Source organism: Erpetoichthys calabaricus, chromosome 4, assembly GCF_900747795.2.
Source record: "Erpetoichthys calabaricus chromosome 4, fErpCal1.3, whole genome shotgun sequence".
NCBI lineage: Eukaryota > Metazoa > Chordata > Cladistia > Polypteriformes > Polypteridae > Erpetoichthys > Erpetoichthys calabaricus.
The window spans coordinates 275,585,319-275,610,866 of record NC_041397.2 but is presented as its reverse complement, the minus strand read 5'-3'; the positions used below and the strand labels follow the sequence as shown (position 1 = coordinate 275,610,866).

The following is a 25,548-nucleotide window of genomic DNA, read 5'->3' as shown; positions in this document are numbered from 1 at the left end:
ATTTTCCAACCCACTGAATCCGAACACAGGGTCACAGGGGTCTGCTGGAGCCAATCCCAGCCAACACAGGGCACAAGGTAGGAACCAATCCTGGGCAGGGTGCCAACCCACCACAGAAGAAACCATAATATGCATTTAACAATATTGTCATTTTCTGACCCACCTAGTCCAGACCAGTGTTACAGTAGGGCTGCAGCCTACTCCAGCTGGTATAGGGGGCAAGGCAGGAAGAAACCCTGAACAAGGAGCCAGTCCATCACAGGGTGAACACACACACAGGTCAATTTATCATTGCCAATTCACCTAACATGCATGTCATTTAGACAGTGGGAGGAAACCCACCCAGACACGGGGAGAACATGCAAAGTCCATGCAAGGAGCATCAGGGATGCAAACCCCTGCTGTCCTTACTATGAAGCAGCAATGTTACCACTGTGCCATCATGCTACCTCCATTTAACAATATGAAATGCAATAATTAAGATGGGTACAGAACATATGCAATAAGAATCAAGTCCAAAATAATAAAAAATGTGAAATAACAGTAATAGTAACAGGCATGTTATTTTAAAGTGATAAAAACCCATGTAAAATATAGTTTTGTTATACAGTCATCACAATGAATAGATTATGTAAGAGATAAACTCCTTGAGAATTAACCAAAGGATTGGAGTTAATAAAAATGTGATTATATTTATTATATACAGTATATAGTATTTCCTTTAGACTAAAACAATAACTTTTCAAATAAAATGCCATATTTAAAACACATTGTACTAGCATTTCATTAGAATAAGTTATCTCAGATGTATATTTGTTAATGAAGTAAATTTTGCTATGTTTAATTTAACTCTCACCCCATCCAGGGTTGCTTCCTCCCCTGCCCCTAATTCTGTCCTAACAGCCTCCTGCCCTGCTATCTTAAAATGGATTGAGTGGACCTGAGGACATTATATTATGTTATGTGTATCAATTTCTCCTCTTAGAAGTTATATGTTTGAATGATTAGATTAGAAAAATGGCAGTTATTGATTCCTCTTTTTGCTTATTTCACTAACGAAAGAGCCCTCTTGAATGAAAACGGCCTGTGAAGAAGCCACACAAATGCATACAATGTGTGATGAATGGTTGTCTTTGGATGTTCAAAAGACTGACAATTTCATTCAGTAAGCTGACATTAGTTTTTTTTTTCTATACACAGAATACTGTTATAGAGAAGTGGCTCTACCCGTCCCCTGAAATGTGTGTTAAACAATACAAATAAGTTTAAAAAATGTGATTTCTGTCTTTTATAAAAGGGTTTTTTATCTGCTTATTTTAAAATGCAAATAAGGCAGATAAGCCACCTGTAAATGCACTCTCCTTAGCCCGTCAATTTTATCTTGCTGGGTGAGATGGGGATCAAATTTTCATATTCCCTAAGAGTAAAGCAAAATCTGGATTAACAATAATAATGCAAATGCACATCTTTGCTTCTTTCTGGCATCGCAGCTTCAGCACTAGACGTGAAAGTTAGGCAACTTAACAATTAAATCCTTACACCTGTTTGTTTTCAGGGGAGGTTGTGACTGTCACTTGACTTAGCATCTCATGAATGATTCATGTGCACCTGCGCTCATTTCTCCAGTTCAACACATTTATCATATGACCTTAAAAAGCGCGTAAAAGGTATTTGATAAACAGCACATTTTAAAATAAATGCTGGATAATGCATTTTATCCACTGATTGCTCTTTTACAGTTGAAATGTGACTAATAAGAGACATACTTTTATGCAAAATGCTCCGACCCCTGCAAATGAATGAAAGCTACTAAACAGTTCCTTTCAGGAAAGGACTAAACGTGGCTAACACTGGCTAGACTTCCATATCTTTACGATGCAACTAAGTGGCTGCTCAGCTTGCATTCATTTTTAGTAAAGGGGCTGAATTTAAAATAGCAAAGCAATGCATTTAGCAGCTCTGCTCATTTTGTGACTTGAATTCTGACAACCTCTAAAAAAGCTTTCTTTCTCACTTCTGCCTCCAAGATAGAGGAACCTCATTACTTATCTGCTGAGACCAATAAGGATCTGGATAGTAGTGGGCAAAATTTGTAGTCTTGTTTAAAAAGAAGTGAACTGTTAGGTAGGCAGTAGTAAAATGCATCGAGGTGCATGGTAATTTAGCAAAAATAAGCCTGCAGCAATAGTTAGGCTCCCGTTTATAAGGGATCCCATTTTCATCTTCTGCAGCCACCTACTGTATTCATTTTGCAAAAATATGTTAAATATTTTTTTTGCATTTAACCAGGAGACTATTATGCAAAACTTACTTGAAATATGTAGAAAAACACACAAGATAGATAGATAGATAGATAGATAGATAGATAGATAGATAGATAGATAGATAGATAATGTAATCTGTATAATAGATTGAACATGCAAGGTAGAAAATATAATTTTCTACACATAAATTAATACATATCTATAAACATATAAAAACTAATCAAGGTTAAATGCAAATACGTAGTATTTTGATATATGATCAATATAATTTTCAAAAAGGTATATATTATACAGTTATACAATAAAGTTAATATGTAGTGTTTATGAATGCTCTACAGAAAACTGTTTAGTTTACAAATAGAAAGAATAGCTTTTGTGATTTAAAACGTACAGGAATATCCTTACAGCATTTCAGAAATAGTTTTGTTTTCCTTTTCTCCTCTTTGAATTTTAAAAAGGCATTTACAATCTCTGTCAACTAAACACTGGCAACGCGAATGCAATCCCAGCAGCAGCCCACGCACTGAATGACAAAGCTTACCTTCTGCTGATTCTCCCTTTTCATCCGGCGCTACAGCAGGTTGAAGTTTTCATCCCACAACTAAGGCTGAGAGTGATGCTCTATGCTAGAATCGCATGCCTCAGCTCTGTTCTTGCAAAGGGATTGCCTCTAGAGATAAGCGCTGCCTCTGTTAGTGAGTCAGCCGTTTTCTGCAGACTGAGCAAACCCAACCCTGCCTCCTGTTTTTGAAAATTCTTTTGAATGCCAACAACGCAACTACTTAAGACACCCAGTGGCTCAGCTCTGGAGTAATTGCGTGTTGTTATATGCTTTTGCTGCCAAATGAGTAAGAAGACTTGAAAGATGATAACCTCTTTTGTGAAAGTGCTCCACATTACGCAGGGCATTTGCTCATTTTCTCCCGTTTTTGTCCCGGTATGACTGAATTTTAACACATCCTTTAATCATAATGCACCTGTATTCACTCCTCACACCCTTTTTTTCTTAGTAAAGATTGATATTGCTCAGTATGCTCAATCAAATCATTTTTAGACGGTTACAATGCTTAAGCAGTCCCTGAGAATAACTCTGTCTCTGATCCTGCTAACTGCATTTCTGTGTGAGCCGACCATCTCCAATATACTGCCCCTGCTCTCCAGAGAGAAGTATACATTTATCTGAAACCTGAGCAGAATGACTAACACTGATACAGACTCTGCATCGGCAATTAGACTTTCTTCGTCTCATATTTACTCCAGCCAGCTGCACATTATCTTTGAAAAATACAGCGCTATCCATTCTTACTTCCAATTTTCACCTTCTTTTGTTTACTTTTCATAACCAAAGTGTTTTTGCCTCTTCTTTTTATGCTTTATCCTTGTTTCTTTGGTTTGTTTGAGCAGAGATTAGATGTTGTTACAGGTTTTTACTCTTCTTTGTGCAGAGCAACAATTACAACAGTCACATTTCTATGGCACATTTTCATGCAAAGGATTTAGTACAAAGTGCTTTGCAAGATAATAAAAAAGAAAAACAAATTAGAAATAAAGAATAATCAAAACATTACATACCAAAGATATTTGAAAAAAGTACAAATTTACATAGATGTGCATGCAGCAGGAAAAAAATACAGTCTCTAAAGATTTGTTTTTAAGTCTGTAAAGATAAATCCAAGTACAGTGAAATTCTTACTTTCATGTGCTACTGATACCTGTTAAATCAAAGGTGAAGTGTGACTTTTAAAACACTTGTGTATTGGCCTCAGCTCTTTTAAAATGTGTTAGCAGTAAGAGCAATCATCATATAAAAAGTGGAAAACTGCAAATAACTTTCAACAGAATTATGAAATCTGAGGAAAGCCATAATCATTTAAAACACAGAAAATAAAGGTAACTTTCTCAAACATGTTCAGGGTCAGATAACAGACAGCAACTGGGTGTGGGATTGAAACCCAAAATGCTAACCACTGCATCATTGGCCAGACAGACAGACAGACAGACAGACAGACAGACAGACAGACAGACAGACAGACAGACAGACAGACAGACAGACAGACAGACAGACAGATAGATAGATAGATAGATAGATAGATAGATAGATAGATAGATAGATAGATAGATAGATACTTTATCTTAAGGAGAAATACGGATTTTACAGATGCTCAAAATATGTTATAACAAACAGCAACAGCAAGAACCCTCCCTCAAACACACACATACAAATTACAAATAAGAAAAATAAAGCAACTTGAGACTTCACTAAAGATATGAATGCAGTCACAGTGAGGAATTATGCAGGTGTATTGTCTTTGGTATGAAGGAGCCCAAGCAGCCATTTCGTCACCCACTTATGTTGAATAAGTTTGTTATCTGAAACCCCTCAGTGTTAGTGTGCCAGAGAGAGGATGTGTAGTATTGTTCATAATGGCAGTCAGTTTTGTCTTCTTTTTCTCCTCCTCTACTACCTCCAAGGGGTCCAGAGTGTGTCCCATAACTGAGTCTGTCTTTTTTAATTAGCTTGTTGGTTTGTTGGTGTCTCTTGAAGTGATGTTACTGGATCAGCACATCACAGTGTAGAAAATCACACTAGCTACCACAGAACTGGAGAGCATGCAAAGGATGTACAAAAATTGTACTTTTTACAGAAGTAAAAAAATGGTACAGTAATCGCGGGGGTTGCGTTCCAGAGCCACCCGCGAAATAAGAAAATCCGCGAAGTAGAAACCATATGTTTATATGGTTATTTTTATATTGTCATGCTTGGGTCACAGATTTGCGCAGAAACACAGGAGGTTGTAGAGAGACAGGAACGTTATTCAAACACTGCAAACAAACATTTGTCTCTTTTTCAAAAGTTTAAACTGTGCTCCATGACAAGACAGAGATGACAGTTCTGTCTCACAATTAAAAGAATGCAAACATATCTTCCTCTTCAAAGGAGTGCTTGTCAGGAGCACAGAATGTCACATAGATAGAGAAAAGCAAACAAATCAATAGGGCTGTTTGGCTTTTAAGTATGTGAAGCACCGGCGGCACAAAGCTGTTGAAGGCGGCAGCTCACACCCCCTCCGTCAGGAGCAGGGAGAGAGAGAGAGAGAGAGAGATAGAAAGAGACAGAGTTTGTTTTTCAATCAAAAGTCAATACATGCCCTTCGAGCTTTTAAGTATGCGAAGCACCGTGCAGCATGTCGTTTCAGGAAGCAGCTGCACAAAAGATAGCAACATGAAGATAATCTTTCAGCATTTTTAGACGAGCGTCCGTATCGTCTAGGTGTGCGAACAGCCCCCCTGCTCAGCCCCCCTACGTCAGGATCACAGATAGTCAGCGCAAGAGAGAGAGAAAAGTAAGTTGGGTAGCTTCTCAGCCATCTGCCAATAGCGTTCCTTGTATGAAATCAACTGGGTAAACCAACTGAGGAAGCATGTACCAGAAATTAAAAGACCCATTGTCCGCAGAAATCCGCGAACCAGCAAAAAATCCGCGATATATATTTAAATATGCTTACATATAAAATCCGCGATGGAGTGAAGCCGCGAAAGGCGAAGCGCGATATAGCGAGGGATCACTGTACTTCCAAGTAAATTTCACTTTAAGTGATACCACGGGAAATCACTCAATGCAGAGTTGTTTGCAGAGGGTGCAAACCTATAAATACCTGGGAATGCAGCAGGATGATAAATTGGACTGGACTGCCGACTATACTTCCTTAGAAGGCTGGCGTCCTTCAGCATCTGCAATAAGTTGTAGTGAGCGCCCTCTTCTACGCGGTGGTGTGCTGGGGAGGCAGCATAAAGAAGAGGGACGCCTCATGCCTGGACAAACTGGTGAGAAAGGCAGGCTCTATTGTAGGCATGGATCTGGACAGTTTGACATCCGTGGCGGAGCGACGGGCGCTCAGCAGGCTCCTGTCAATCATGGAGAATCCACTGCATCCACTGAACAGTATCATCTCCAGACAGAGGAGCAGCTTCAGCGACAGACTGCTGTCAATGTCCTGTGCCACTGACAGACTGAGGAGATCGTTCCTCCCCCACACTATGCGGCTCTTCAATTCCACCCGGGGGGGGGTAAACGTTAAAATTATACAAAGTTATTGTCTGTCTGTATACCTGCATTGTTATCACTCTTTAATTTAATATTGTTCTTTATCAGTATGCTGCTGCTGGAGTATGTGAATTTCCCCTTGGGATTAATAAAGTATCTATCTATCTATCTATCTATCTATCTATCTATCTATCTATCTATCTATCTATCTATCTATCTATCTATCTATGGGAGATTTTTATAATACAATGCAATCGATTGTACTGTATATTAATATACAATCAAGAAAATTAATGAATATTTATTATGTGCACAAATAAATGTAGAGTAAAATGAACAGGAAGTTGAATGAAGTGAAAAAAATGTCAATAATTGAAACTAAACACATTAGGTCAAATGAAGTAAACAAGTTACATAGATTAACAGATTGGCTCCGTACACATAGACCTAAGTGTGTGTGTGTGTGTGTGTGTGCATGTGCGTGCATGTGTGTGTGTTCATTTTATTGTCTTTGTTATCTAGCATATGCTGTGGTATGGCAAGCTGTCAGTTATCTTCACTTATAAATTTCCTTGAGAACCTGAGCGTGTGCGCTTGCATGCACATACACTTATATTTAAATAATCGACTACTCCTGCAAACATGTTGCAATTCACTAGGGCTGGTCCTATGACTAAACATTGTATACTGCAAAAATACCAGTTAACTTAAATAGTTTCTACAGCAGTTATCGTTGCGAAGAGGTCATGTCATTCTTAAAGGATATGGAAATAATTACTAGACCAAAAAAATAGGTTTGGAGGTTACAACATGACAAACACAATGCAACTTGTTTTTAAAAAGATAGGTCAATTTCTTTGGAAGTTATCGTTGTGCATAGGTTTTCACACAGACTCAAATGTAGACACCATGCTAAAATAAATTATTCTCAACATTTTGACCATCAAAGAATCAGAATATGAATTTAACTCGATAATTTCTGAACCCATCACCCAATCAAAGTAAAAAGAGTCTGTTCTGCCCCTTTCTTACATAGTTCCTCTGTGTCATGAGACCAATACAGCCTGTCATTAATGCGGACCTCCAAGTACTTATTGCAGCCTATTTGAGCTGCGAAACTCATTAACCAGTTTCTTTGGTTCAGCTGATCTTAAGTTGCAGACAATTCTCTTTGCACTATGAAACAAACATCTCCTATAATCTATCTCATCCCCCTTTGTTCATACACCTCATTAGTGCAGAATGATCAGAGAAATTATGCAAGTGACATGATGTGGTTATATATTTATAATTTTAGGTGAGATAAAAATAAAATGAATATGAATAATGCAAATGCAACATCAGTTTCTAAATGTGTATTGAGAGTGAGTGCCACAATCAGACCAGCTAACTGGTTTTCTGAGATTTTTAAAGCCTGTTGGGCCACTGCCAGACTAAAGTGAATAATAGGTAAGAGTTAAACCAGAATCTTATGAATGTATAGTTAAGAGTTTAGCCACCATACTGCACTGTTTACCTAAGTGTTCAGAAAATTAATAGCTACTGTACATGGCCGGATTGAGAGTCTGGCTACAATGGTAAGGTTTCCAAGATGTGGGGTGCTAAACTTGAACTTTGAAGTTAGTAGTAAGCCTCCCTCTATAATGAGTGTGTTCAAATATTCATAGCAAACACCACACTAAACTCTATTCCCATCACAACATTCACAAGTTTTCCATACACACCTTTTTCTGATTGGGGTCAAACTGAGAGCAGAAGCCTTTCACAGAAGCAGCAGGCTCTAGTCCAGGAGCTGACACATTCCCACACACTTGCTCACATCTAGCCAGTTTGGTGTCATCTGTCAACCTGACAATACAGTATGTCTTTGGTTGGTGTGAGGAAAATAAAAGGACTGTGGAGGACATCCCTATAAATCAAACTCAACGACCTGGGAAATAATCCAAGGTGTAAGCTTTGTCAGAAACAAAATATTCTGCAGAAGAGTTCTTCATGGCTGTAATGTCAAATGTTGTGTCTGTCATCTGAGAGTTTAAAGAGTAAAAGACAACTTGGGCGCAAACCTTCTTAACAACAACTTCAAGGCTCAGTTTTTTTGAAGAACTTTTCACCAATCCAAGTCCTTGCTTTAGCAGCCTGTGGGCTGTTTTTACACAATATAAATCATAAATCCATTTAAATGTCAAACAATGTGAAAACAAGAAAAGAGTATGCAACAGCTTTACTTCTGTTTGTTTACTTGGACTGAAACAATGTGTAGGATGGTATAGACAGCAGATTTTGTAGCAAGCTGCCTTCTGGCGCAGTGCTTATTATTTTCCATTCAGTTTTTTTTTGTCACTTTTACTTTTGCTGGCATTTTCAGGGTATTACATTTTGAATACTTTATAAGTGCAAGGTTGGGAGAGTAATACATTTTGCTGTTAGGCTTTATTTCATGGGGGTATTGCTGTTCTCTGATTTATGCATTGCAAATATCTGGAAGCATCTCAGTGCACTTTGAGGCAACTGACTTCTTTTCATATTGAATGCCGATATTAATCAGAGTGGGAAGTAATTACAGACTAATAGTTGTTCAGCAGCACACCCCGACTCATGAAATAACACAATGTTAAAAACCAGAAACTTTTATACTGTCTGCTTTGTTTTGTTTTCCTTGGCTTTTTTAGACATTCCATGTTAAATTGCACTAGTAAAATAATCCAGGTTCTCAAAGGAGTCAATTCAATAAAACATTCTTTATGACAAATTGAGATCCAAGTTTGCAGTGCACCATCGATTGGGCATATTAGTAAACTGCATTGCATTATTCACTCCAGCAGATGGCACATCACAAACACTAGCCCTGCTTTCACGAATCCCTTACCAAATGGCATGTAGCAGAGATAGAGCAACCGAATGGACATAAAGATACACACAGAGACACTTGTCTTTTTATTAAGGTAGATAATCTTATTATTACTTTGGTCAGAACTTGCATTTGTACCTTCAGACATGATGTGGTAGGGAAGTGGTTAGCAATGTTGCCTCCTGAATCCAGAGATTCAATTCCTGCACCCTGTCACTGTGAAGAGCCTGGATGTACTTCCAGGGTCTGTATAAGTTTTTCTTCAGATGCTTCAGTTTTCATTTCAGACATGTACATTTTAGGTTGAATGACCATTCTAAGTTAGCCCCTGTGCATGTGTGCAGGTTAACTGGCACCTCATTCAGTTTAGTCCATGCCTGCACATGATGCTGGCTGGCTGACAGACAGACAGACAGACAGACAGACAGACAGACAGACAGACAGACAGACAGACAGACAGACAGATAGATAGATAGATAGATAGATAGATAGATAGATAGATAGATAGATAGATAGATAGAACTTTATTTGTTCCAAGGGGAAAATTTGGCTATATACAGAAGCTCTGTAAATTCAGTAACAAAAAATAAATAAATAAATGAGAAATATGGAGCTTCTGTAACACACAAAAACATGAAATTTGCCTTCACAGGGTAAAACTTACTTGAGATATTTCCATAATTTGAAAACACTACATTTGTACACATTTGATAGCATGTCTTTTTATATGAAATGCCTATATTGCAAATATGAAAAACTCTACACTTTCTGAAGTTTTATTATTTCTAATATTCATTATTAAAAAGACATATGGCATTTGGAAGAAAAAAAAATTCTGGAGTCATATGTGTGTGTCTTTAAAGCGAATGTCCTCCCTTTGTTTGATTTGTCAGGTAATTAACTCAGGCAATGAAGCTGAAGGTAATAAGAGACTGGATCACACTGTGATAAAAGGACAACATGAGGGCCTTGTCCAAATCTAAATTGACATAAGTGCTGATTGTATTTAGAGTATATTTTTTTTATATTTATACTATTTTTATATGAAGGTTATTATCTAGGATAGTTCAAAAGTACTTACATTAAGTCACTATTTCTACCTCCTCAAGCAGAATAATAATTGGTGAACATGCACATTCCTGTCACTTATGGACAAATATCATTTCATTAGTGTTTTTGATGTTCAAAGTAAGATAGTTGTTATTACACCAATTTACTAAACGGTGCACATAGTTGAAATAATGTCTTTCAACATCTGCAGATATGCTTCCCATCAGCATGGTGTCATCAGCACCCTTCATAATGGAACAAAGGTCATTGTTCAGCCTTAGGTCATAGTTCAGTGCATATAATAATGGAGATAAAATACAGTCTTAAAGAGGACAGTTCCTGTCTTTGAGAGAATGATTTTTGGAATTGTTTAAGGTGGATTAACAATATTTCTCCCTTTACTGTAGTCTTTAAATGATACATTTGATGCTCTTTTCATCACTTTAATCATGCTCCCTTTTTTAAGGCAGCTGTTTTGTGCATGGTCATGGGGAACAGAAGTCACTTCAATCAGACACGGATGAAAGCTGAGAACAAGATGGTGTCAGCAATGTGCTGCCTATGTTGACCTCTCATTTTGAACTTGTGTGACATCATCTTCCATGACTAGTGATGAGTGAAATGACTTGTGAAACAGTTTTGCAAGAAAAATTGTGAAACAAATACCATCTTGTGCTGTTGACACAAGAAAAAAGGTGTCTGTTTCTTGTCTGGAGGTGTTCATGCATTAATTCCACATACATCTGCCTGTCATTTAATATTTAAATAAAGATCTGTAGTAAAAAATAAAAAAAATCACTACAGTCATTTCCGATCATGTTTAGATATTTTGTTGAACCTGTGTAATGTGATTGTTCTGGTAAGAGGACATTCACTTTTGTCAATTATGATGACAATCTTGACAATCACAATCCTAAAGATGACACAGAGACAGAAGTGAAACTTGGAGAATGCAAACCCGTACTGATAGAATCAAAGAAATAGGAAAGGGTGGTTGCTAGGTAACAACAGGAGGAGGGGAAACAGCACTCTGTATATAGTGAGATTTCATGTGGAGAAAACACATCAGAAGAACATGCAAACTCCAGACAAGGATAAAATTAGGATCCAAAGACTATGAAGTTCATAAACCTCTGGCTGAATTTATAGAAGTAAGCATCCTGACTGAAAATCAGATCCATTTTAATCATTTTATTTTGCAAAATTATTTGCTAAGTGCAGGACTAGCTTTTTCTGTGAATTCAATTTTGTGTGAATTGCTTCACTCATCTATACTCTTTAGTACTAGGGTGTTGTACCGTGTTAGCCATTATGAATGTAGAGAAAAGCCAAGCAAAATGACACCTTTTATTAGTTAGCCAATAAAAGGTGTCATTTTGCTTGGCTTTTCTCTTCATCTATACTCTTAAGACAGATTGCTACAGCAATAACCTTGCAGATTGCCAAGACATTCCAGACCATTCCTTATTTTACAGTTTTGAATCTTTGAAAACTTTTATGAAAATATGCTAAAGAAAATGCAAACAAGAAAAAAGCAATTGAAATAGATCTGATTTTCAGTCTTAAAGAATAATATAGACAATGTGGAATAGGGTTACAACATAAAAAAGAGTTTCTAATTACATACTGTACCTTTGTCTTTATAATTTATAAGATAACATTTACAAAACTTCTAAATACAATTGAATATTGTGGGAACCATAGACTGGCCTCTTAGTAATTCTTCATTTTAAAATCTAAAAAAAAATTAAGCAACTATCTTAAGAAATATTATACACATTTAGATATTTTCATTTTTTGAATGATCTTTCACTGTGCTTGGTGCTCATGAGAAATCAGGTTGCTTACTGCTATGGGATGCACTCTGGACCCTCTGGAGGTCATAGCAAAGAAAAGAATTACCACAATACTGAGTGCCATTATGAACAATGAATGTTACACATCCTCTCTCTGACACACTAACACCTTCAGCCAACAAATCATTCAGCAGAAGTGTGTAATGAAATGCTACTGGGGCTCCTTGATACCAACAGTAATACATGTGCATAATGCCTCACTCTGACTATAAATATATGTCATATGCATTTATTTATTTAAAGAGCATCCGTAAAAAGCCAAATCTCCCACTGAGGACTAATAAAGATCTATCTATCTATCTATCTATCTATCTATCTATCTATCTATCTATCTATCTATCTATCTATCTATCTATCTATCTATCTATCTATCTATCTATCTATCTATCTATAAATTATTAAATGTTTCTCAGTCAGAAGTTTCACTACTTCATAACCTATGCATTCCAGTTGTATCCCTGTCTGGAAAACATTTTGTCTGGAATTTACATGTTCTTCCTATGTTTTTGTACATGGTGATGACTATTTCATTCCCATCCAATGACAGGAGGAGGAGGAGCAGGAGGTTGGGAGTATTCACTGAAACAGTATGTTTCTGCACCCACCACAAATTAGGACCCAAGCACAGCCATGCAACAAGTGATACCTCCGCACCATACTAATTCGCAAAGTAAATGAAGTGAACGATTGCGGTGAGTTGGCACCCTGCCCAGGATTGTTTCCTGCCTTGTGCCCTGTGTTGGCTGGGATTGGCTCCAGCAGACCCCCGTGACCCTGTGTTCGGATTCAGCGGGTTGGAAAATGGATGGATGGATGGATTCTTCACAATGAAAAGAACAACAAACGGCTGGTTACAAGGAACAGGGCCAGAAACACTATTTCCGACTTGGACAATGTCATGTTTCTTCAGCTGTGTTCCTGAAACTCTTACTCTTAAATTATAGGTCACCTTAAAAGACCTCTTTCAAAGGAATTAGATCTCTTGGTCATTACTCATATTTAAGGCAGTTATGTGCTTCATTAGGGGACTGCTGATTATTATAGAACTCCATTCCTAATCCAGACTGTTTCTATTTGAATTCATATAAAATGTCAAACCATTTAAAGATTCTTTACACTAGACACTGATTTCCTTAATAACCAGCTTTTACCTTAAATTGGCAGTGCCACTAAGTTAATGAACTCAATGTCTTAAAAACTTTTTCCTAATCTTTGAAACCGGGTTATTTAAGGAGAACTCAAATACTTTTGAAGATATTTTTCAAGGTGCCTTTTTCTTTCTTTATTTCCACTGTTGTAACAACGTTTGAAGAGTGGGTGGCCTTTTCCCCCAATCATAAGAAGATGATGAGTGCTAAAGAAGTGGTGTCTAAATGCTTTTGTATATTTAGAACTGAGCCAGAAACCATTTGTTGGTTGTTTTATTATAATATAGTTATATTTATTATGTCTTTAACTGACTCGATATATTCTTTGTAATCATGTATGTGTGCTGTATATCTATCAACTTATCCAGTCATCCACTTTTTGAGATTCAGACCTATCCTATCAGTTTCAGAAGTAAGACAGGAGCAGACCTCTCAGGCTGATTATTTAAATGGCTGAAGATTAACTCATGTGAATGAAAATACATGAATTACAAGCATCCAGCATTTGTAGTTTATAGTGTACTAGCTGTCCCTCGCGGCTCTGCCCGCGTAGTAGTGAAACAGGACAACCTTTAAAAATCAATAAAAGAAAAATGTAATTTGCATTGAGAAGAATGTATATTAATAGCTTTCTTATCCAAGGGCCTCTTCATATATAATATTTTTGTTTTTTCTATCAGGGGCGAGAATGTAGCTGTGATCTCTTTGCCAAAAACGTGAAAAGTTGGGAAGGTATGTCTGGCCAAGCAGAAGGTAGATACGCTCCAACGTCAAACATTGCCACTGTATCTGATCGTGTTGAGCTGTGATGGGCGAGCACCCCCCTTGTGGAGAGAAGAACATGTGGCCATGATATCTCTGGCCATCAGCAGCTACCCTCTAAAACACACGTAGCTCTGATCTCTCTCTCAAAAATGTCAAACGTTACTCCTTAACAATCTCTAGATGATAATGTCCGCTAAGCAAACAGGTATTGCTAGCTGAGCAGAGGCAGGGTACGCTCGAACACGTGGCAAGATGTACACCAACTCAAACGAAGGCTGGTGTGTGAGTGAGGAGGGCCCTGCCCGACTCCCCATTCCTGACATCATGCTTCCCCCTCCTCTCAGCCCGCATCTGGTCTCTTGGTTTCGCACTAATAAATTGCTGCCGGAACCCAACTATGATACTTAGTGTGATGAGGGAAGTCACAAAATCAACTGGAATGTTCAAGCAAATTATAGAAAAAAACCCGATCTAAATCTATTACATAGTTCTCTCATGGACAGACATGCAGACAGACAGACATTGGATTTTATATATATATATATATATATATATATATATATATATATATATATATATATATATATATATATAGATGCTTCTTGTTTCAGAATCAAGTCAAACTGAATGCTAAGAATTGCAGAATCAAGTAGTGTGCTATGACTCAGTTTCTAACACTAGTAAACAGTCTGCCTTTGGAGGATAATCAAATTGGACGAGGATCAGCTCCTTTCATAAAACACAGCCCAGATGAGAGCTACAGAATTATGGCCCTATGTGACTGCCACATTTTTCCAGATCCAAATAATAACCTCCATTAGAATGCACTATGCCAGTTATGAAGACATTAATAATTGTACATGAAGGACAAAATATTTTCATAGACTGACAAGACTGACTTTGACAAGAAGAGGCCATTCAGTCCCACGAAGCATGCCAGTCCTATCCACCTAATTTCTTCAAAATAGCCTCAAATTGAGGTTTGAATGTCCCTAAAAATCCCACAATCTACCATACTACTTGACAATATATTCCATTTTGTCGGAGGTTGTATGAGTGCTTTTAGTTCTTAAAGGACAATTTGGGTAATTTTCAAGCCAAAGTTATTTCTTCACAAACATTGCATTTATGTATTTTGCATGCAAAATTATGTTCTAAAGTTAAGCACTTTCTATAAGTTTCAAAAAATATCTTGCACAACAACCTTTCATCCCTCCAGGTGGTGGTTTACTCTCAAAAGTTCAAATCACAGAAGACGTTTTGTGCCACATGGTTGGTTTTATTTTAATTTACTTCTTTATTTATGTGAAAACTCACACAAGTAAATAGAAAATGTATCCTTATCACACAAAAAAGTACTAGGAATTTTTGATAAAATTATTATTTCTAGATGCCTTTTGTTGTCACAAATAAATTCCAGAAACACGGAAGGGGCAGACCAATACTTGACAACTGTCTTGGCTTGAAACAATTGATGTATTTGGTAAGTTTTTAAAAACTTTTACTCCTTTTAAAAACTTTTCCTCCATGCCTCGTACACTCCATTGGAATGCACCAGTGTGGGCGCAGATATTTTTTTAAATACGTAGAAAGTACTTAACTTTAGAACACAATTTCTCAATTCAAATGCATATACACTATGTTTGTAAAGAAATAACTTTGAACTGAATAATACCAAACTTATCCTTTAATGAATCACAAGCCAGTGCATCTATAGGAATAATAAGAAAGCAACATGAATTAGCATGTAGGCATGATATACATTGCTAAAGTTGACGGGAAAAGCAATATCAGTGACTACTTCATGAATACAGTGATCCCTCCTCCATTGCGGGGTTTGCGTTCCAGAGCCCCCAGCGAAAGGTGAAAATCTGCAAAGTAAAAACCATATGTTTATATGGTTATTTTTATATTGTCATGCTTGGGTCACAGATTTGCACAGAAAAACAGGAGGTTGTAGAGAGACAGGAACTTTATTCAAACACTGCAAACAAAGATTTGTCTCTTTTTCAAAAGTTTAAATGTGCTCCGTGACAAGACAGAGATGGCAGTTCCGTCTCACAATTAAAAGAATGCAACCATATCTTCCTCTTCAAAGGAGTGCGTGTCAGGAGCAGAGAATGTCATAGAGAGAGAGAGAAAAAACGAAACAATCAAAAACCGATAGGTGCTGTTCGAGCTTTTAAGTATGCGAAGCACCGTGCGGGAAGCATATCGCTTGAGAAAGCAGCCACCCAGCAAGGAAGGGAGCAGTGTGAAGGTAGTCTTTCATCATTTTTTAGACGAGCGTCCGTATCCTCTAGGGGTGCGAACAGCCCCCCTGCTTACACCCCCTCCTCAGGAGCAGAGAATTTCAGAGCAAGAGAGAGAGAGAGAGAAAAGCAAACAAACGAAAATTAATGGGTGCTGTTTGGGCTTTTAAGTATGCGAAGCACCGTGCGGGAAGCATATCGTGCAAAAAAGTAGCCACAAGTAAGCCCAGCAAGGATGGGGGCAATGTGAAGGTAGTCTTTCAGTGTTTTTTGAGGAGCGTCCATATCCTCTAGGGGTGTGAACAGCCCCCCTGTTCACAATATATTTGAGGAGTTTTATTTAATACGTAATACGTGCTCTGATTGGGTAGCTTCTCAGCCATCTGCCAATAGCGTCCCTTGTATGAAATCAACTGGGCAAACCAACTGAGGAAGCATGTACCAGAAATTAAAAGACCCATTGTCCATTGAAACCCACGAATCAGCAAAAAATCAGCGATATATATTTAAATATGCTTACATATAAAATCTGCAAAGAGTGAAGCCGCGAAAGTCGAAGAGCGATATAGAGAGGGATTACTTTACTTTGCTTTGACAATGAAAAAAGCCATGTCTCCTCTAATTTTACATGATGCACACGGTAATTAATGGCACTCTTATACATCACGAGTTATATGTGCTGTACTTTTTAAGAAGGACCAAATCATAAAGCACACAATATGGCACCTTGTTTGGATATATGGCGGGTCAGGTATTTGGTTACTTCCAGCCTTTGAATACAGATGGGTATGAATCTGTTCCATGTCAAGACTAAAGGTACCACTTTTTCAGCATATAGCAATGGTGCCAAATCCTCATTGTTAATGATCATTGTTTGCTGAACAAATCCCTTTGACATGTTAGTAAAACGAGGAGAGGAGAGGTTGGAAGCAAACACTGATACAGCACGTTGCCACATCCACCACGCAAAGAACCACCTCAGGATCCCAAATTAGGACCCGAGTGCAGCCGTGCAATAGGCGACACCCCAGCACCACACTAATTCGAATGGAGGGGAAACAGTCTGAGGTTTTTTACAGCGGCAAGGGGTGCCAATCCTGCCACCAACCCCAAAGTTTTACCTGACAGTTGGAGGACCTGCTTGCAGAGCTGGATGTAAGATAATGTCATACCCAGGACAGAGCAATTGCAGGTTAAGGGCCTTGGGAGGCAGTCAAAGGGTTGAAATCGGACATTGACACGTATGACCAGGGTTGGCACTGAATATTAATGCTTCTTCTCCTCTTCCTACAGAACTTCTGAGGAAAAGACCAGCTAAATCACTCCCTTCCTTCTGGTCTCGACCTCACATCTGGCCCCTACTGATGACACCACTACTGGCACCCACAGATGACCCCATGCCACTTCCTTCCCATTATAAATGCCGCTGTTTTTTGGATTAGTCTCAATAGACTACTCATCTTTTTGCATAATATACGGGGTGGATCCTCAACTTTTTTGATTAATCCTGTGCTTTATTACATGGCCTTGCTCAAGGGCCTAACGGAGTGGAATGATATGAAAATATTTACAGTATATACTTATGGTATTTTTTAAATGATCTGAAGCTTTTGTGTCTCATTCTCTGTTAACTGAAGTGTAACTGTTAAATACTCATCATTCCTCATGTGCTGCAATGTAGTGGTTCAGACTCTTCCACTTGGATCAAAATTACAAATCATTTCCATTCATCAAGATATCCGCCACTGGGATATTAGTACCATGAGATACATCAGAACAAAGCTGGTTCATGCATGACATCTAATAACATCACATTCTTCATCACCATTTTCATCATGCTTTCCTGGTTTAGGGTTCTACTACACAATTTACACTTGTAATTCCGTAATAGCGAGGGAAGGAGGACACAATCTAGCATCCTTTATAAGTATCACGCAGGCTAGTTCTCAAGTCTAAATAGAAATTACATTTTTGCTTCGAAAATAGTGTTTTGCTTGATTTGTTAACCTGAATGTCTTACTTTATTGCTTTTTTCATTGCTAGTTGTAGGCATACAAAATGGTCATAAAGGCCTCACAGAGACCTTTAAATATGTCATTTCTTCATAACAGCATAATGAGACGGTTGCCATTTGTAAATATCATTGTGGATTGCAAAAGCCCAAATTGTAGTTGCTTTTACAATACAATCATAGAAGATATTCAAAACCCTTTCACAAACAGTTTCCTTTTCCCGTTATTTCTTAATCTCCAACATTCTATAGTGTAATGATTTAACAAGTGACTGCAGCACAGCATCACTTTGACCTTTTTTGCTTCACTATACCGCCTCGAAGTATTTTCAGCACAGTGCCGGAGGCTGTCATCAGTTACTGTGTCATTACAGTTTTGAGCTCATCCTTCAAGTTCAGTCCACAAGATTTTTATTGACAGATGGCATTTGAAATACATTAATGCCTCCAAACAAAAAAAAAAAAAAAAAAGTTCAGCAATATTGAAAAGGAAGAAAAAAGTTACAGTTTCATACAGAACAGCAGTTTTGCTGTAAAAGTTATGAAGGTTTAATTGTTATTATGTATTATAGATATCTAAGTATCTTTGGTGTTATCTCAGGCATAAAAAGGATTTACCTTTTATTTTTGAGTCTTCAACAGCTGACTTTTAAGACATCAGTCATTTGATTATAGTGTTCTCTTAGTGTTACTGTGTATGTTTTGGCTTTACTACATTTTCTTAAATTGAAGTGAATTGAGTTTTTGGGGACAGTGTGAGATGCAGAAAGTACACTGCGAGTTTTGTTCCATAAAGGGCTGGTGACTGCCTTGTGTTTTAGTTTCCCCTAAAATCACATTATTTAGGTTTAGATAAAGGACAGAAACAACAGATTTTTTGCAATTATTTGTATTTTCATTTTATTGAATAGTTAGTATCTTTCGTAACATGATGTCATCTTATCTTAGTACTCAGAAGCAGTTTAGTTTTGGTTGTTGGTCTTAAAGCACAGTATTGTTAGTTCAGCTTCAAAGTCATTGTGTGACACTAGTCAAGTCACAAATTGTAAAAAAAAAATATAACAAAACAATTTTAATATATGCCAATGTTCTAGGTCACCTTTGGTGAAAGGATATGATTAAAATGTGATAGTAATAAAAAAAAATGGGTGAAGAGCTTGATAATACATAAGCACAGGGAGAAGCTAGTTGAAGTAATTGAGGTGCGTACTTAGGAGACCCCTAAGTCCCTCTAACAGTGAGAGAAGACTGCTAGCAGAAGCTACACTGGAAATATTATATCTAACATAATCCCCAAGAGGAGCTGGGAACTAATAAGAGGAGTATATGGTGGCTGTTTGGTTGTGAAAATATGTCTGTACAGTAACGCAGCCGCTTTATATTGACCCATGTCTACAGCTTTGTCTGCACCTGGACAGCTGCTTTAAGCAAAGAGACTTACTAGCTTGGCACCAGCAAACCAAACAGTCATCTTCAGATCTGAGCTACACCTGTGCCAATCACCAAAGCAGGTGCCCACTCACTGCGCTACTTTCTATTGGTGGCCTTCCTCCTCACCTGCTAACCGTGGCAGCCACATTACACTCTTAAAAATAAACAGATCCGAATGGTTATTCAGAGCAATGCCATAGGGGAACCAGTTGGTTCCCAAAAGACACATGCACATGAAGGTTCCAGAGAAAAAACTTAATTTATTTAGACCTGTAACAGGCTCCATACGGTGAATAGCCATGAAGAGATGATAATAGATTGTGAAAAACAGTGGGTCATGATTTTACATCCAGTAACACAGGGGCTTAGCCCAGGTTTTCTTAATCTGTTAGTGTCCTGTGAGGTAGCCTACCATACATTAAAGACTTCAGTTTGTTTTTCTACATATTCACACTTTTTTCAAAGTAGGAAGAGCCAACTTCATATGCAAAGAACCCTTCTCAAAACAAAATGTCTCTTTGTCAAGCAATGGCTCTATGAGGAACCACACATTCCAGTAAAGAACCATCTTGTGCCATTAAAGAACCATTAATTTGTAGGTGCTCAAAAACAATGTACGCTGACTCATACAAACAATGTAACATTAATATTATTATAAAGCAAAAATAAGAAAATGGTAGAAAAAGTAGATAACATAGTTGAAAATGCACAGAGACCTTGCCTGTTTCTTTGGGAATTCAGACATCTTGTCTGGGTGACAATCTTCTTTCTCCTGTTCTTCTTTTACAGTATATTTGTTCTCCTGTTTATGGGCATCATGCACCCAACTCATAAAGACCTTTCTTCCCACAGATTTAAGAATAATTGCACAAATAATTAAAACTCTTAAACCACTGACATGTTTGCATTATATTAGTGCTTTCCCAGGCTGATGTCTCTTCTAATCCTATATGTAACCTTGGTGAATAAATTCCAAAAATATGTCTAGCAATCTGTTTTTGAGGATTATAAAAGAATCATCTAAAAGATACAAAGTTCAAATCAATGCAGAGGTTAAATCGATACCTAGAAGTCTGCATTACATCCAGTTTCTATATCATTTGTTAGTGCAGGTGTCCTGATTAATGGCTACTTAAACTCAGAGTTAGTTTTTACGGCACTCCATCTGAGAGGTAAATGTACAGTTCAGATTTGGATTCAAATTAAATATCTGCAGTGTAAGTTCCTGTTTAATAGATTGTCCAATGCATATTTCATTACTGTTTGTTTGAACACATATTGTTTATATGGTATATTTCTATCACCATACAGTGTCCTAACCTCTCCTGTTTGACTTGTTACCACTGTGAATGTAACTGGGAAAAAAAAAATTAAAATAGTAAAGAAAAAAAAAAGATCAAAGTAAAGTGAGAAAAATGTAATAATAATAATAATAATAATAATAATAATAACAAATACTATGTAATGGTAAGGAGCCATAATAACTTTTTATAAAAAGGTTGAGTTTGATTTTAAGTAACACTAAAAATAGTTATTTTGTATAATTTTCCATTGATTACTTTTTATAATTTGTACAATCCCATGAAATCTTTAACAAAAATTAAATATAATAACCCTAAATATAATACCACACTCACATTTAGAACTATAAGTGAACAGTACCACCAAGTTATTTTCCCCAAAGGAAACCTATGTGAATACTGGGAGGACAGTCGAACGTCACTCTAAGAAGCTCAGCCAGACTCAAACTGCAGTCCATGTGCCATGAGGCAGCGATATTTAAATATCCAGATACAGTGTATGCTCTCAGTTGACCCTTAAATCTGTTTCAAGATTCTGTCCTTAGTGGTAGGATGTTGTAGCATGTTAGCCATTGTGGATGCAATGAGAATTCAAGCAAAATTGCTTCTTCTTCAGGCAAGTTGTAGTGATTACAAACACCCTGAAGAATAGGGTCTGAGTTGCCTCAAAGCTTGCATATTATAATCTTTTAAGTTAGCTAATAAAAGGTGTCATTTTGCTTGATTTCTCAAAGATTTTGTCCTGATATTCAAAAACAAATATGCTTTTGTATTATTATCAGGTTATATAATGTGTTAGATGAAGACAAACTGTGTTCGAAAAAGTATTTTATAGGGAAGAGAATTCTTCAAATTTCAGCAGCAACTTATTTCCAGCCATCCATCTACCCATCCATTTTCAAATCCAGTTATCCCAAGTGGATTTGCAGGGAAACTGGAATCTATCCTAGTAAGCTTTGGGCACAAGGCAAGACCAATCCTTGAAGAGGGAACCAGCTTATCATAGGGTGAACACACTCACATACCAACATGCAAGAGGGTTAATTTAGCATCACCAATTCACCTAACGTACATGGCTTTAGATGGTGGTAAGAAACCAGAGCACCTGAAGGAAACCCAAAGGGACACAAGGAGAACATGCAAACTCTACACAGGGAGCACCCTTAGAATATATAACAATTATAATAATAATATCCATGGTTGCAAATTGACAGAGTTGTTGACCCTGTTGTCTCTCAGTTCAAGGGAAACAGAAATGGCTCCAAGGTTAATCTTTGAGTTTGCACTTGGCTATGAATAGTTCCTCTTGGCGTTTCCAAAGACATAAGTGTTAAATAAACTGGCAGATCTAAATTGTTATGAGTGAGTGTGGGTGTGTATGTTAGGCTGGTGCCACATTAAATAACTTTGAGTTGGACAGCATGTGACACTTAACTGCAGTTTCTGGATCTCATTGCCTTAAGTATGTCAGATCATACAAATAAGAATCATACAGGGATTGCGGAGTACCTGACTCCCTCACAACTTCTCAGTAAAGTTTCAACCTTCCCATTTTGCTGTGAATATTTCCCAAGATCCACACTTTTTGGAATCCACTTCACATGGAACCTAAAACATCTTTTTACTTTCTTGTATAGAAAGTATAGGGAAAGTATTGTAATCGTCCAAAGATTCGATGTCGAGATTTTGATGAATCTCGACATTTTAGACCTCCCTGACTTTCTTGTATACGAAGTATAAGGAAAGTATTGGAATCCTCCAAAAATTCCATTTCGAGATTTTGATTAATCTCAATGTTTTAGACCTCCCTGAGTCTGAAAATACCTTTTTTGGAATTATGTCTGTTTGCCTGTGTGTGTGTGTGCGTGCGTGTGTGTGCGTGTTTGTGCGTGTGTGTGTGTGTGCGTGTGTGTGTGTGTGTGTATGTAAACACGATAACCTGAGTACTCTTTCACTTATGTCAACCAAATTTTGCATACAAGTATTAGGTACAAAACATAGATTTCTATCAACTTTTGTAACCAGAAGTGGTACTTTATCTTTTATTCATGCAGCTGAAAAGTCTGATTTATTAAGCTTTACTTTTATAATATTTTTTAATACATAATTAATTTGATTTTATTTGTTGTTGATGGTTCTTTAATGTACATAATATAAAAATATAATCATTGTCTTGCGATTTACTCCTCAAATATCCATCCCCATATCCGAGTATACGAGAAAGTCTAGGGGAGACCACTCCTGACTTTTTATTCCTCCTTTTGTCCCTGCACAACAAAGATGAGTCTTGAAACAGATATTTGTTCTTGTTCCAAAGATCCACAGGCTATTTTCTTTGTTTCTTGAGGCTATCAGTACTCTTCTGTGTTCTTTTTCTTGTAGATTTAATTGGACACGTCTCATTTTGTGGCCATTTTACACATTGTGTTTAAAGTGCTCATTGGTTGTCTGCTGTCATACACACACAGAGGAACCCAATCTACTACCACAAGGAACTACAATTTACAAAAATATCAAACCTAGCCCCATAGAGCTATAATTGTTGGTGGGGATGTTACACTATACGACTGGACAGCATGAAGGGACACCGTGTCTGTCCATGACTCTCTAAGATTATGTATGAAGGCTACAAATGAAAATGACTGCAGTGCTTGTTTACTATGACGGTGGCTATACTGTGCCCTTTGGCTGACTGGTCGATTTATCCAAGAATACATCCTGTTATATACTTAACAGTGCAAGAATAGTAAAAGACCCTTTAATTGAAAATAATGAGTCAAGTATTAATGCAATAATATATATTTTTTTTCAAGAATGCAAGAGTGGATTGTTATCTTCATAAGTAATTCTTATCTATTGGGCAGTATTACAAAAAAGCAATTCTCTCAGTTACTGTGCGCTCATTGATCCAGCATGTGTATGCCACCTCAAGAAAAGCTTTATTGAAGAAGCTTCTTTTACCATGTAAAATACGAAATGAAAGCACATTTTAGACAAACTCAATGTTTTTGATAGTCAGACTATGAGTGATTGCTTAAATGAATTCTCTGATGGCCTAGTAAAATGTAAAGGCAGTAAAATACCATTTCTGGCATTGTCAGTGGCAGCCCACCTTCCTTGGATTTTCTATAATTTCATTTAATTAATGATATTGACTGTGTATATTTATATTAAAGATATTAAGGTAAAGTTTAGCTCTTGAATGTGCAGTATTATTAAAATTCAGTGCTCATCTGCAAAGACAGCTAGTGAAAACAGCACAATTCAATTGTACGGGTCCATAAAATTGTTACATTTAGGCTATTTGTTTTGAGGTCTTTTGTAATGATATATATTCATATTTTGCCAGATGGCACTGTGAGGATAGAGCCACTTTGTGATCTACAATTAGAATCTTATAAAGAGACTGTTTTGAGTATAATTTCATACAAATCAAAGCAATAAGTAGTTATTTCTGTTTTGGACACACTAATTTATGGGGTTTCTTTCTTTGGATGTGTGATGCAATATAATAATAACAATGATACAGCATTATTAAAGTGGCTTAATAGTTAGTTCTGTTCAGATTTTGATCTGGCCACTGTCCTTATGGTGTTTGCACATTAGTCCTGTGTTTATTGGGATATTCCAAAGATCTCCAGCTTATTCCCACATTATAATAATGTCAATATTAGACTTGTTTACTTTAGGTTGGTCCTGTAAACGATGGCCAGTGAGGTGCAATTGTACATTCTCATAAGTGGAATTTTGTGATAACCAGTTCAGAAGGCACTATCTAATTTGGTCATCCCATATGAACAAACCATCCATCCATTCGTCCATCCATCATCCATCCATCCATCCATCCATCCATCCATCCATCCATCCATCCATCCATCCATTATCTAAACCCACTTTATCTTCAGAAGGGTTGCAGAGAAGCAGGAGCTGATTCCAATAACTAGAACAATGTCTGGACAAACCAAAATATTTTAAACATGCAGTTTTTAATGATACAGTAAACAATACTGTATATCTATGGATGACCACCTTATTTTTGTAAAACATACCGTACCTAGCCAACCGCACACAAGATTTCAATAATCATTAATATCTCATTTGTTCATAATGATAGTTTCATGTATTATATTACCTTAATAAACAATACTAACAAATCCATCCAAATATATTGTCAACCTACATATTCTAATACCAAATCAAAGGGTGACAGAGCCTTCCAAGAAGCATTATACACAGTAATATAAACTATTAAATATAAAAATGTTGCCTCTATTTGAAGAAGTTAGCTTGAATTAAATGAGTCAATAATTCTCAAGACTAATTTATCGTATTATTGTGATGAGGTAGGTAAAGGGGTGCATAGTGCTTGCATTCTCATCTCTTTATATTCTTTTAATTTAAATCTATGTATCCATCCATTTCTACCTATTCCATTTCATGGTGACATAGAAATATAGCACAATATAACATTTTCAAACGTCGCCTGTCGTGACTATATCTGAAACAATACCGGAGTAAACGATGGAAGCTTAGTCAGTGCACAGAAGAACCCACACACACATACGCACACATCTACA

At 37.1% G+C, this 25,548-nt stretch overlaps 1 protein-coding gene across 5 annotated transcripts in view; it reads right to left on the bottom strand.

The window, feature by feature from the left end:
- Positions 1–25,548, bottom strand: part of frmpd4 (FERM and PDZ domain containing 4) — an 821,848-nt gene that overhangs the window by 491,264 nt on the left and 305,036 nt on the right. The window contains exon 1 of one of the 5 annotated variants that reach the window (XM_051925671.1): positions 2,806–2,971. The exons of the other annotated variants lie outside the window; for them this stretch is intronic. The gene's annotated coding sequence lies outside the window, so the exon portion shown is untranslated. Of the gene's footprint in view, positions 1–2,805; positions 2,972–25,548 lie in introns of those variants that run through there. 5 annotated transcript variants of the gene reach the window in all.